Raw genomic sequence first — 14504 nt, 5'->3', positions numbered from 1 at the left:
ATAACATGATGGGTCCTTAAAGATTGCTAAAAAAAAATCTAGAAGGAAGAGGAAATTATGGATTGACAAGCTAAGAAAAATTGCAGGTGTAGAAAGACCATGAACAAACTGGAGTGGAAGGACATGTCTAAGGACGTTGTCCTGCAGTGAACTAGGTATACATGATTATATATATATATATATATATATATATATATATATATATATATATATATATATATATATATATATATATATATATATATATATATATATATATATATATATATATATATATATATATATATATATAAGACCTTTTAAAACATTTCGGACATTCAATATAATTGATTGCTATATATTATCTGTCATCGTATGGGCATTCAATGAATGCTTAACAGCCTTTCCCTTTTAATTTTTCCGTAGAAGTGTTTCAATCATATGCGCCTTGGAAAAATTTATCTTTAGAATTTTAAAACCTTGAAGTCACGTTCAAAGATGGCGGATTAAATGGTGATGTTTAAAAAAATAATAGTTTGCCGGTAGCTCATCTTATGCTTTAGGACATCATTTCACGGTCATTGCATGTTTCCAAAATTCCAACGTTTGTTGGCGAAAAGATTTTGCCCTGGTGATCAAGCTCAAAATCCTCCGTTTTTTCAAGTTATTTACGCTTATTTACTCGTTTTAGATAATATTTTAGACGTAAGGTAAGAATATCCAGGTAACCAATATGAAAATAATGTGATCCAAGTTGTAGAATTGTAGATAAACTTGCTGGATGATGCCTCACTCTGAGGTAGTGTGAACAAGCTACCATTTTAAGGTTTGATGTCTGAATTACTATTTGCCCTATTGTGTTGTACTTTATTATGGCTCTTTGTACCATTTTTTCAATTGACTATACTAGTTGTTAAAAATTTAGTATTCACTAAACGTTAATCTGTTAGGTTGTGTTGGCTAGTGGCACTTGTGTAATCTCCAGACCAGGTGTTTAGTAAGTGTCAAATCACTACTGTTGATATATGATACTTTATTTTGGTTATGTGAACTACATGGTTTTCCAATCTTGTGTTGTTGTGACATGACTTCAGATTTTTTGTTTTTGTGACCAAGACTTCAGATTTTGGTGAAATTGTACTATATTACAGATTCTCATTTCGAACAGAAAATTATTTGTTTTCATGTAGCAAATAACGTGAATTAACCGAATTTGACCTTTATTTCAACCGAAAACTAACAGAACAATCAATCCGACTAACTTCAAGTAGCCGAACTGGTTGTTGTTGTTGCGGTTGAGAAGAAAGTAAAAACCGGTTAAGTCACGTTATTTACATATATTTTCTGTTAAAATTTTTAAATATAATGACTTGTTCAGCCGTGGCCCACTTTGCTCTCCAGAAAACAAAGACATCAAGCTCGTAGGTACTGCCAAGCGGTTATGTTGAGCTGCGCACACTAACATTAGCAATGCTAAATATAATGGTTATTGTTCCGCCACTGGCTCGCTTCGCTAACATTAGCAATGTTACAATAACATATACTATATATATATTTCTGAAACTATTCATTTCCGACAGGAACGAGTGTCATTTTCGTAGAGAACGGACCCTATTCTATAGAAAATAGTAGTTTTTTCCCTAGGTTACATTACCCTGTAATAAACTATTATAGAACCCTTTATTTTGGTTATGTGAACTATATATTCTTACAATCTTGTGTTTTTTGTGACCATGACTTCAGATTTTTTGTTTTTGTACCCCCCATATAAATATAACGGTTAATATATGAAGCTTTGGTTTCTAGTGTAGCTGAAATTCCTAATAATAAAAGACAAGTGCTGTTTATTTTAGCATTTTCTCTACATGACTTGTGGCGGCTTGGCCATAAAAACTTACGTACCCATCGGCTAAAATGTGAACACTATCCATGTCCAAGTCCATTTTTTACTTTTGGGAGACAGAGGGTGCAATTGCTTTTGGCAGCTGTTCTGTTTTGTATACCGGTATGACAAATATTAGTTGGGTTTTTAACCATTTTACAGCTTCTTAGTGTTTATGCACAAGTTCCCATATGTAGTTTTACAACAGCCATTTTTGTCCCCTCTGCTTCAATACCAGCCTGACTACTTTCACAAAAACACTGTGTCCAAAAAACACTGTTTCCAAAGTGGACAGAGAATACAATTTATTTCAAAACCCTCTGCTTGCTATATAGCTTTCGCTGGTCATGTGAAAGTGAAAAATATCACCAAAATGATGACCCACATTGTTGGCATTAACAGCACATTTATGTACCGCCTGCCCAAACAGAGGAGCAAGTACGTACAGTACTGTACTGTCTACAGTATTTGCGAGTGAATCGAGCCACGTCGAAGCAAAGACCATAAGCGGAAGCTGATATAAATTACACGTAATTATACTTTATTTAAATGCCAATTACATTAACCATAAATTTGTTTCTACACAGGATATAATCCTTTATCCTTTAATAGGCGTATGATATCAGCGAAGCTGGACACTCGGATTTTGAAAGTTATACATTAATGAGGTGTCGGTAGTTGTTGTTGGGCTCACTGAGTAGCCACTTTGACCTCGATTGCCGAGCCATACAGACATATGCTAGGGTTTCCAAACTTTCCTCTTTAGTCTTTTTTTTGTTCCTGCACAAGTACAAACCCTTCGCTATTTATAGGTATTACTTTCGGCGAAGCTGAAAGACAAGACACTTGAGTGAGGGATAACTACCCTAACCGCTAGTTAGCAGGTGGGAGTGGGAGTACCACACTCTACCCCCGTCATTCACACACACCTTGATTGAGCAACCACTTTTTCTTTCTGGCTCAGTAGAGGATGGTCATACTGCCGCTCTCTCCCGCAAAGACTTGCCTTTTTTTTTTTTTTAAACAATTAATTCTGTTTTTCTTATTCATTTTATTTAGATGAAAACATTTTGTATGTTGTTATATATATGTAACTTTTATTACAGTTGCTGTTTGTGTGACAGCGTAACACGGCGGTTTCCGCCGCAAGTGAGTCGTCATTGTGCTGATACTACCACTCCCTTACTATGCCGCTCTCCCTCTTACGTGGATGGCCGGCAGATATTCGGCGGGGGTACACCTTTCTTCTGTGCAGGTTAATTGGTTTCTTCAGTTTTCAAGTTAAATTTAACAACTGCTTGTAATTTGACTTTTACAGCTCTCAACTCCACTCTCCTCCTTACCGGCGATGGGCCAACGGCCTTTCTTGGCGAGCAGAGGAAGTGCTTAGTCTTACTTGGTCTGCTTACTCTCAGGCAATTCCCTTTTAAACGAGGGTTGAGTGTTCCCCGGAGTAGTCTTTTTAGCAGCGGATTTATGAATTGTAATTCATCATAACCTTTGTTTTTCCTCAGATGACGATGCCGTTCTTCTTTGTTCGGCTAAAGCAGCCGACATAGAAAGCACTTCAGTTTGTTCTAATGGATTCGGCTGCTCCAGTCACAGTCTTGCGCTACCTGGGGCAGCTCGTGAGCTGCTTGCTGGTTACGTGGTAGCATCGATACCAACCTTCAACTTGAACAAGGCTTGTGGAAGGGAAGCAGAGAGCACTGCCAGGAGGTTTGTCTCCAGGGGTTGGAGAACTTTTCCTTCTGAGGGAGAGTTAACCTCCCCGGGTGTTGGGCTGCTTTCCCTTCCGAGGGAGAGCTTCTCTTCATCAGTTGTTTAGAAACCTTCCTTCCTCGGGGAGAATTGTTGACAGCTCGACTAAGATCAGCTGTTACTTTTTCATCGCCGAAGACTGTGCTTCTCCTGCCTGGGCTAGGGAAAAGTGAAGTCCAAGGCAAGGTCACTTCTTTCGTCCGCGAAAGAGATTGTTCAGTGACCAACGTGTCATACGCCTATGCTTTTTCCAATAGTGCTGGGAGAAAGCTAGTCCTAGGCAATGTCCTCCTTCAGGAAAACCTTTCTCTCGTTCGCGAGAGAAAACTTGTGATCAGCTTTGTGTCAGAGCATACTCCTTCTCCGGAGGATCCTGCTTGACTTTCTCCTTTGGTGGTCCATCGGGAGGAGGAGTTTCTGACCCCTCTTCTTCTGGGGCTTTCTCCTCCCCCTGCGGTAGGCGACGCCCTTTTGAACCTTCAGGTTGTCGCAGGTGCTGCTACCTGTCGGTCCGTCTTTGGTCTCTCGTGGCCGACGCCGAAGACGTTGCTTCTCCTCTAGGGGTGGTAGGCTAGCAAAGTCCTAGGCATGTTCCTCCTCTTGGAGGGAACATCTTTCTCGTTTCATTTATTTATCCATTATATGTAGCCTATGAAAGGCATGTTTTCAAGCATGCTTGCCAAGGCTCATCCTAAAGTATGGATAATTACTGAGTAGACTGAGGAATTTGATTAAATGCTGTGAATATCCAGCAACTAAAGTGAATACAATTTTAATTTTTCTTATAGTTGATGTTTGTTCTGTAACTGAAATACAAACCACGCTGTTTAATAGGGGTAGTACTTTCGGCGTAGCTGAAATGACGAGCCATTAAAATTTAACAAGGGTTTACTACCCACACTGCTAGTTAGGGGGTGTAGGGGAGGGTAGCTTGCTACACCCTCCCACTCACACACACCTGTGCTTGAGGTCACTTTGCTCTCGGCTTGGATGGTAGTCGGACGTGTCTGCTTTCATCCTCATCGCCCATTGGCAGCCATTAATGCTTTTTTTGCTTTTTCTTCGTGACATGTTTGTGTGTGAAGTTGGCCTCTGCGATTATGCGCACCTGCCCTGGATTACTCGACCGCCCCTGCGGAACATTCATGTCGGCAGTCGAGACAGACCCTCACACCCTTTGCCCTTACTGTAGAGGTCAACGGTGTGATAGTGATAACGAGTGTGGTGAGTGTAGGGAGTGGTCTAACTCCCAGTGGGAGAGGTTTTCTTGGCGATGTAAGCAGAAGTCCAGGCGGGATATTTCTCCTTCGAAGGGTTCTTTGAAAGGAGAAAAACCCAAGGACTTTTCTTCCATTGTTCAAACCTCCTCCGAAGCTCCCACTCGGTCGGTCTCTTTTGAGAGACCGGCGAGTGTTAGCGTAGACCATTGTACTGTTTTCCAAGCTCGGGGTTCGAGAGATGGCGTTGCCTCCCCTAGCGAGGCAGCTCCACCTCTCCCCCCGGGGGAAGATGTGTCACTAACCCATCTTTTGCAGCTTTGGTCTTCCTTGGTGCTCGAGGGTTCGCCCTCCAAGGAAGCATTACTTGACTACATCCGATTGGGTGCCGCTGTCAAGCAATCGCCGACTTTGTCAGAGGTTGATCCTCTGTCTCTTGTCGACGTTGTGGTGTCAGAGGTATCCAATGCGGTATCTCCTAATACCTCTGATTCTTCAAATCCCGCAGTAGCTGAAGGCTTAGTTTCTCCCGTTCCTGCTCAACCTACGAGGGAGAAACTATGTCCAACAGTCTCTCCTGCTGGTGTTTCTCTCCCTCGGGGGAGTTCACTTACAGAGACTCCTCTTCGGAGGACTGTAGAAGGTCAACTTGCTGATCCAACGGCCCCCAGAGGGCGCATCCGCCGCAAAGCTCGCTTTCCTCTTCGCCAGAGAGGCCTTCCTTCACCTGCGGTGAGGAGGCGCTTCTTTGGTTCGTCATCTTCGTTGCAGTCCACCGCAGAGGAGCCTCTTCAGCGATCACCGACTGTTCCTGCTCTGGTCCTGGACCTCTCAGCGGATCGTTCGTGATCCCCTTCGGTGGAAGGTCGTCCTTTTAAAAGACACGTCGACCTTCCACCCGTCAGACCTGCCGACCTGCCGTCTCCGTTCCTAAGGGCTGATACGCGCTACGCGCCAACAACAAATCCTGACTTTCATGCTCGTCAGGCATTGAACCCTAATACGGGGCATCAAGGGAGTATGCTCCATTACGCGCATACTACCCTTACGCGCCATGCCGATGATAGGCATACGCGCCAACGTTCTCCTGCGCGCCAGGCTTTGCCTGAGCCAGCGCGCCCACGCTCACCTGCGCGTCAGCACGCTACTGCGCGCCATCAACCTCCTGCACACCAGCTACCTCCTGGGCACCAGCAACCTCCTACGTGTCAGCGCTCTCCAACACGCCAGTGCTCTCCTGCACGACAGTGCTCTCCTGCACGTCAGTGCTCTCTTGCACGCCAGCCTCTTGTACGACAGTGATCTCCTGCGCGCCACTGCACTCCCGTGCGCCAGCGCTCTTCCGCGCGCCAGCGCCCACGCACAGCGATCATCTCTCCTGCGCGTCCACGATCTTCGGATCTGGGCGCTGTTGGGAAGTCTAAGGTGACTTCTACGTGCCAGCGCTCACCAACGTGCCAACAGCTGTCTCCAGCGCGCCAGCGCTCGCCATCGCGCCGACACGCGCATTCTCCTACTCTCGCCCACGAGGTTACGCGCCCATTCTCTCCTGCTGTTGCACGCTACCATGCTGACGCCCGCCCACAAGATGCGCGCCCGCGCCCTACGACATCTGCTGGGGCGCGCGAACCCTCGCCCGGGCTACCGCGTGTTCAACGCCCTGATCCGGCGCGCCCATGCGCGTGCGAACTTTCGCCTGCGCCTACAGTCTCCCACGCACGCTCTTACGCGCCATCATTCTCCTGCGGGCCCTCGCAATCGCCCGCACGCACGCGCATCAGCAGTCTCCCGCGTGCGACCCCGGTTCTTCTTTTTCGCACGAGCACCATTACGCGCCCCCGCGTGACTGTCAATACCCTCCCGCGTACGAGGCTGCGGGACAACGTACGGCAAGGTCGCTATTGCCGCATTCCCCTTCCCGCAAACGCATAACAGCGCGCATTGCGGCGGAAGGGAAACATCCAGAAAGGTCCAGGATCCCTTTTTCTTTTCAGGCGAACCCACCTTTGGGAACTCCTCCCAGGGATCTGTCGATCCCTGTCCCTCCAGAGGGAGTGTCTGATATCGCGACTGTCAGCCAACAGCCATGGTTCGGTGCTCTAATCAGAGCGGTTACGCAGGCTTTCAAGCCTGTTCTCTCTGAATTAGGTCACAGATCCTTGGCTGTTTCTACTCCTCTGAAGAGAAAAAGAGGAGTTCTGGACGTGGTAGCTTCTCCGAGAGCTAAGTTGACTCCACGCAAGACTTCCAGGCAGGTTCCTTCACCCCCCCAGACTTTTTCTCCTTCCCTGTCGGACGAGTACTTCCCGTCCTCAGGGGAATCACGTGAGGTGAGACGTTCCCCCATCGCACCAGTGGGGGAAACCCCACCTCGCCCTGAGAAGTCTTCCCGGGTAGGGGCTGAAAAGAATTTGCCACCGTCTATGTTGGAGTCCATCATCCTTCCCAGGAAGGAGTCGAAGGACTCGAAGCCAGTACCAAAGTCATTTACATGACCTAGGACGGAGCCAACTAGCCACTCAGAGAACGTCCACGAATCTCCCCAAGAAGAGGTTTTTGGGGGCAGAAGACTTCGCTGCAAGTCCGACGTCAGGAAGAGAACTACAAGTGTCAGAGCATGCATTTGGGAAAGTTTTGACTCTGAGGGCTCTCAATGGGTTTGCCGACCCAGAGATCCCTCCTCGAGAGGGTAAGGACACGGTTTTGGACCGCGTATTTGGCACTCAAAAACCTTCCAAGGCCAGTGCGGCTCTGCCCTGGTCTCAGGGGGTTAAGAGTACCAGGGACAAGATAGCTGTTCAGCTCTCCGAGTTGTCCTCCTCCAACCGTTCCAATGCCGGCAACAAGCTTCTCCCACCTCCTCGCGTACAGCAAAGGAGGTACTTCGAGATTTTGAAGTAGAGACACTCCAACCGGCAGGTCTCATTCTCGGCAACCGAGATCCTTAACCAGGAGAAGGTTGCGAAGTGTGCTGTGCAAGCCACGTTGACATCTGGTTAGGGACCTTAGATATTCTGATACGCTCTGAGGATTTCTCCAAAGAACATACCAGGAAAGCTATGGAGACGTTCCTCCTCTCAGGCACTCGCACGATTGAGTTTCTGGCCCACCAAGTCTCGAACTTGTGGGCAAACACCATCCTGAAACGTCGGGATGCGGTTGCTGAGAGGTTCCATCAGAAGGTCCCTAGCACCAAGATCAATAGGCTCAGGCATTCTTCCTTAGAAGGAACGAACCTGTTTGAGCCTAAGGATGTGGAACAGGCCGCTGAGAGGTGGAGGAAGTCCCACCAAGACCCCCTCCTTCATAGGGCTTTGACATCTAAGCCCTATAAGCCTCCAGCACCCCAGCGGTCCCATCCAACCAAGACCATGAAATCGATGGCAGCAGCGAAGACAGTGGTGTCTAAGCCCTTTCCTGTCAAGGATAGGAAAGGCAAAAAGTCCTCCAGAGGAGGTAAGAATCCTAGAGGGAGCAGCCGAGGCCGCAAACGCTAGGTTTTCAATATTAAACTTACCCGATAATCATGTAGCTGTCAACTCTGTTGCCCGACAGAATTCTATGGAGGGATACGCCAGCTATCACAATACTAGAAGGGGGTGTACTTACCAGCGCCACCTGTGGCCAGGTACTCAAGTACTTCTTGTTGACACCTCCTCAATTATTCCTCTGTCGTGCTTCTGACAAGACGTTCTGGGATACGCTTATGTTCTTGGAGTATTTTCACGACTTTGGTGAAGTATTTCTCTTTGATTTCGGCTGTCGCTTTACTGGAAACTTCTATTTTAGCTTAGTTAGCTTTTGGAATTAATTTGATTAATTTTGGTGACGAAGAGAGTATGAACTCTCGTTCACCTTTCAATGGCCGACCCTTCCCTTAGACGGAAGTGTTGGTGTCTAAGAGAGTATAGACTCTTTTTCTTAATTTTGCTTAACAAAAGTTATAGATTTATTTTATATCTCTCCGCCTCTTATAGGCCTCTTCGATTAACTTCCTTTTATTATAAACTTATTAAAATTAATTTTTATATTTGTTTATATTCGACCTTCCTAATAGTAGGCGGTCTTTTCTTGGTACCGAAGTTAATTATCGTGAGCCCGTCATTTCGGTTTTACCTGTTAACATATTATGCTATTTTAATGTTTTTGAAAGAATTTCTTTGATAGTCTCGTACTTTTTCAAAGTTGAACTAACGTTTTGTTTGTCTCGGCAGTTGTTGACGTTCAGAACGTTTCAACTTGCGCTCTATCGTTACGATAGAGAAAGAATGTTCACGGTTTCACATTGCAGTACAGAGTAACCGTGTCTAGCGTTTTGTTCATTCTTTCTTAACTTAATGGTTTTGATCCTAATAAGGAACTTTTCTTTTTGGGAAATATTTCAGTTTTTTCCTTTAACAATAATATGTTTTAACGATATATATGATTGGGCTCTTCTCTCAGGTTCTAAGTCAAGAGAGAGAGAGAGAGAGAGAGAGAGATAGAGACGGAGGGAGAAAGAGGATAAACGTTTCCCTCAAGCCTGCCAGGCGTACGAGTAACGTCGTTATCGTTTTGCTCTTATCCCTAGTCTCTTAAGGGGAAGAAACTAAACGTTTCTAGAGTGATCTAGTGTTTAGTCTCTTTCCAGCCACTGAATTTTCTTTCATTAGATTTTTCTGTTACATTGTAATTCTGTTTTCGCAATTACTAACTTTTGAGAAGGATAGAATTGCGTGTTTCAGGTACAAACCACTTAAAGTTTCGAGTTCAGTGAAATAAGTGCAAACAGAAATCAAAGTGATAAGTGATTAGCGCAAAGTATGTCAGTGTTATGCGTGAGGGTACTTTTGTGCGCGCCAGTCGTCCTCCCAGTCCGGGACCTCTTGCAAGCTCCCAAGCCCAGGGGAGAAGCAATGTCGAAGGATTAAAGGGTTCGGCAGGCCTTGATCGGCGCACAGAAGTATCCTCGGTGGTTGTGGGCGTGTCTTACCGAGACCGTCACTCCCACCCGCAGACGATTGAGCCCTTATTTTGCTCGTCTGCAGAAGAGATTTAGAGGAGAAAATATAGGCAGAGTAACGCTGGTCTCAGGTCTCAAGACCTCTTAAACGTAAGTCCAGACCTATGCCAGACGTACGAAGTAAAGTTCAACAACCCGGATGCAGTCATTGGGTTAGCTCTGACTCTCCTCAGTCATCAGTTTGTCGGGCTGAGAGTGCCCCTACACTTCCCCCGCCTATGCTCGCTCCACCTGATCGCAGTACCACCTGCCAGGCGTACGATGTTGTGGACTCTACTACAGTCCATGCAAGCACAGCTTTCGGACCTGATGCGTGAGTGTCGTGCTGAGAGTGTTGCACCTCCTCCTCCTCCTGCACCGGTGGTGCACCAACCGCCTGCACCCGTTCAGCCTGTGCTGCACCCGCCTGCACCGGTGGTGCACCAACCGGCTGCACCCGTTCAGCCTGTGCTGCACCCGCCTGCACTCGCTGCACCCAGTCGCAGCACCATCTGCCAGGCGTACGATGTTGTGGACTCTACTACAGTCCATGCAAGCACAGCTTTCGGACCTGTTGCGTGAGTGTCGGGCTGAGAGTGTTGCACCTCCACCTGCACCCTTTCAGCCTGTGCTCAACCCGCCTGCACTCGCTGCACCCAGTCGCAGCACCATCTGCCAGGCGTACGATGTTGTGGACTCTACTACAGTCCATGCAAGCACAGCTTTCGGACCTGTTGCGTGAGTGTCGGGCTGAGAGTGTTGCACCTCCACCTGCACCCGTTCAGCCTGTGCTCAACCCGCCTGCACTCGCTGCACCCAGTCGCAGCACCATCTGCCAGGCGTACGATGTTGAACCTCTTTCTGTGTTCGCTGTTCCCAGTGTTGTTCAGCCTCAGCCTTCTTTAAGGCAACCTTTGGTTTGGGATCAGGAGGATTACTCCACTCTTCCTCCTCCTCCCCTGGCTGCTCCACCGGTGGTGCAACTCTCGGTGGAGGTACAACCTCTTCCACCTGTGAGTCAGTCTCCTCAGCTGCTGCACCGAGCTCAACCCGTGCACCCTGATCCTGCGCCTCAGACACCTCTGCTTGCGGGAACTTTACCTTGTTCTGCGCAACCTCGGTCTCTTCACGCTCCACTCATACCACAGGAACAGGAACTTTCTGCACCTTCCACTGTTGTTGTTCCAGCTCGTTCTGACTCTGCTGTTCAGCATACCTTACCTCCATTTTCAAACCATGGCAAAAATATGAATCATGAGTTATGAATGTAAGGTAAACATTATGTTGATTTTTAAACCCCATGCAAGCATGCATAAAGCACTCTAGCACTGGTCATGGAATTTCTGAGAATGTTAAACGCCATGCACACGCTCTGCTTTCCTTACAGCAGGCTCTGCTTACAGCAGGCTCTGCTTACTACATGCTCAGCATTCAGCATGCTCTGCATTCAGCATGCTCTGCATACAACATGCTCTGCATACAGCATGCTCTGCATTCAGCATGCTCTGCATACAACATGCTCTTCATACAGCATGCTCTGCATACAGCATACTCTGCATTCATCATACTCTGCATACCTTACCGCATGCTTCTCAACATATCTTGGGTTGTTGCCAACTCACTAGACTGTCAAGCAGTTTCATAACGTTGCCTTCTAGTCTGCTGCTTTTGCACCAGTGAACCCTCACTCAGAGAACTTAGCTTTTCTAGGATAAGGTCCCTGTAGATGAGAAAGTTCTTTTCTCCCTCCTTCTGATATTCCCTTGAGGACTCTGTCATTTGGAGGGAGCCTTTAGCTGCATAACCTCTTATGGACTTTTATTTAAGCATAACATGCTTACAGGGAAGGTAATGGTTCCACTTCAGCCGCTAATCCCGTCTGTTACCACACCTGCTCCCATAGACCTTGAGCTGTGTTGCATGACATGCAGTCCAAGCTTAGTCCTTGTTAGAGGATTTTTTGTTTACGGAGTCAATGTGTCACGGGGAAGACGTTCAACAACCAACAGAAGGGACTTGTTGTGACGCAGTGCGGCTACCTCAGCAACCCGTTAAGGAGTTGTCTGTACGACCCAGATAGTCTAGACAGATTCGGGTTGTCACTGTACTTCCTCGCTTGCCCATGATTGACAGTTTACAGACTGTGCAGCAGTATCATGATCTTGTGTCCGGCTCCGTCAGACGACTGGCTTTTAAGAGCTCCCACAAGTCGTCGCTGTCTGGAGATTTTCAAATGGACTATGGTTCTGACCAAGGAACTGGGCCTCCTGGTCAATTTTGAGGAGTCTCAGCTAGTTCCATCCCAGACCATTGTTTCCTTGGGTATGGATCTTCAGAGTCGAGCTTTTCGGACTTGTCCGTCGGCCCCAAGGATCTTCCAAGCCCTAGAATGCATCCAGAGCATGCTGAGAAGGAACCGATGCTTAGTCAGGCAGGGGATGAGTCTAACAGGGACACTTTCATCGCTGGCCCTGTTCATCGAGTTAGGGAGACTCCACCTCCGCCCCCTTCAGTATCATCTAGCTGCTCACTGGATAAAGGACATGACGCTAGAGACGGGCTCAGTTCCTGTTTCCGAAGAGATGAGGTCTACTCTAACGTGGTGGAAGAACAGCATTCTTCTCAAGGAAGGTCTACCTTTGGCTGTTCAGACCCCCGACCACCGTCTCTTCTCGGACGCATCGGACACGAGCTGGGGTGCGACACTGGACGGACAGGAATGCTCGGGAACATGGAATCAGGAGCAAAGGACACTTCACATCTATTGCAAGGAGTTGTTGGCAGTTCATCTGGCCTTGATAAACTTCAAGTCCCTCCAGCTTAACAAGGTGGTGGAGGTGAACTCCGACTACACCACAGCCTTGGCTTACATCTCCAAGCAGAGAGGGACTCATTCGAGGAAGTTGTTCAAGATCGCAAGGGACCTCCTCATTTGGTCAAAGATCGAAAGCTCACGCTGGTAACGAGGCTCATTCAGGGCGATATGAATGTCATGGCAGATCGCCTCAGCCGTAAGGGTCAGGTCTTCCCCACAGAGTGGACCCTTCACAAGAATGTTTGCAGCAGACTTTGGGCCCTGTGGGGTCAGCCAACCATAGTTCTATTCGCTACCTCGATGACCAAGCAGCTCCTCTTGTATTGTTCTCCGATTCCAGACCCAGCAGCAGTTCGCGTGGATGCCTTTCTGCTGGATTGGTCCCATCTCAACCTGTATGCATTCCCGCCGTTCAAGATTGTCAACAGGGTACTTCAGAAGTTCGCCTCTCACAAAGGGACACGGTTGACGTTGGTTGCTCCCCTCTGACCCGCGAGAGAAGGGTTCACCGAGGTACTGCAATGGCTGGTCGACGTTCCCAGGACTCTTCCTCCTAGAGTGGACCTTCTGCGTCAACCTCACGTAAAGAAGGTACACCCAAATCTCCACGCTCTTCGTCTGACTGCCTTCAGACTATCGAAAGTCTCTCAAGAACTAGAGGCTTTTCGAAGGAGGCAGCCAGAACGATTGCCAGAGCAAGGACGACATCCACTCTCAGAGTCTATCAGTCTTAATGGGAAGTCTTCCGAAGCTGGTGCAAGGCCAATGCAGTTTTCCTCAACCAGTACCACTGTAACCCAGATTGCTGACTTCCTGTTACATCTAAGGAACGTAAAATCCCTATCAGCTCCTTCGATCAAGGGTTACAGAAGTATGTTGGCAGCGGTTTTCCGCCACAGAGGCTTGGATCTTTCCTCCAACAAAGATCTACAGGACCTCCTTAGGTCTTTTGAGACCTCAAAGGAACGTCGGTTGTCCACTCCAGGCTGGAATCTAGACGTGGTCCTAAGGTTCCTAATGTCATCAGGATTTGAACCGTTCCAATCAGCCTCTTTTAAGGACCTCACATTAGAAACTCTTTTCCTCGTGTGCTTAGCAACAGGTAAAAGAGTAAGTGAGATCCACGCCTTCAGCAGGAACATAGGTTTCACATCTGAAACGGCTACATGTTCCTTGCGGCTCGGTTTTTTTTTTTTTTTTTTTTTTTGGCTAAAACCAGCTTCCTTCCCGTCCTTGCCCTAAGTCGTTCGAGATCCCAAGCCTGTCCAACATGGTGGGGAACGAACTAGAGAGAGTACTTTGCCCTGTTAGAGCTCTTAAGTACTATCTAAGAAGGTCAAAACCATTACGAGGACAATCAGAAGCCTTATGGTGTGCTATCAAGAAGCCTTCTCTACCAATGTCTAAGAACTCAGTTTCTTACTACATCAGGCTTCTGATTAGAGAAGCAAATTCTAATCTGAAGGAAGAAGACCTTGCTTTGCTGAAGGTAAGGACACATGAAGTGAGAGCTGTGGCTACTTCAGTGGCCTTCAAACAGAACCGTTCTCTGCAGAGTGTTATGGATGCAACCTATTGGAGAAACAAGTCAGTGTTCGCATCATTCTATCTCAAAGATGTCCAGTCTCTTTACGAGTACTGCTACACCCTGGGTCCATTCGTAACAACGAATGCAGTAGTAGGCGAGGGCTCAGCCACTACATTCCCATAATTCCATAACTTTTTAACCTTTCTCTTGAATACTTTTTATGGGTTGTTCGGTCGGCTAAGAAGCCTTCCACATCCTTGTTGATTTGGCGGGTGGTCAATTCTTTCTTGAGAAGCGCCGAGGTTAAAGGTTGTGATGAGGTCCTTTAGTATGGGTTGCAG

General features: G+C 47.2%; 1 protein-coding gene across 3 annotated transcripts in view; it reads left to right on the top strand.

Moving 5' to 3' along the window:
- Nucleotides 1–569: 569 nt before the first annotated feature.
- Nucleotides 570–14504, top strand: part of LOC137634615 (uncharacterized) — a 66796-nt gene continuing 52861 nt past the window's right edge. Inside the window, exon 1 of one of the 3 annotated variants that reach the window (XM_068367079.1) lies at nucleotides 570–689. The gene's annotated coding sequence lies outside the window, so the exon portion shown is untranslated. Of the gene's footprint in view, nucleotides 704–14504 lie in introns of all 3 variants that reach the window. The other 2 variants (XM_068367077.1, XM_068367078.1) reach the window with 2 other exon arrangements.

This window comes from Palaemon carinicauda, chromosome 45 (assembly GCF_036898095.1).
Source record: "Palaemon carinicauda isolate YSFRI2023 chromosome 45, ASM3689809v2, whole genome shotgun sequence".
NCBI lineage: Eukaryota > Metazoa > Arthropoda > Malacostraca > Decapoda > Palaemonidae > Palaemon > Palaemon carinicauda.
This window is presented reverse-complemented; position numbering and strand designations above follow the sequence as displayed.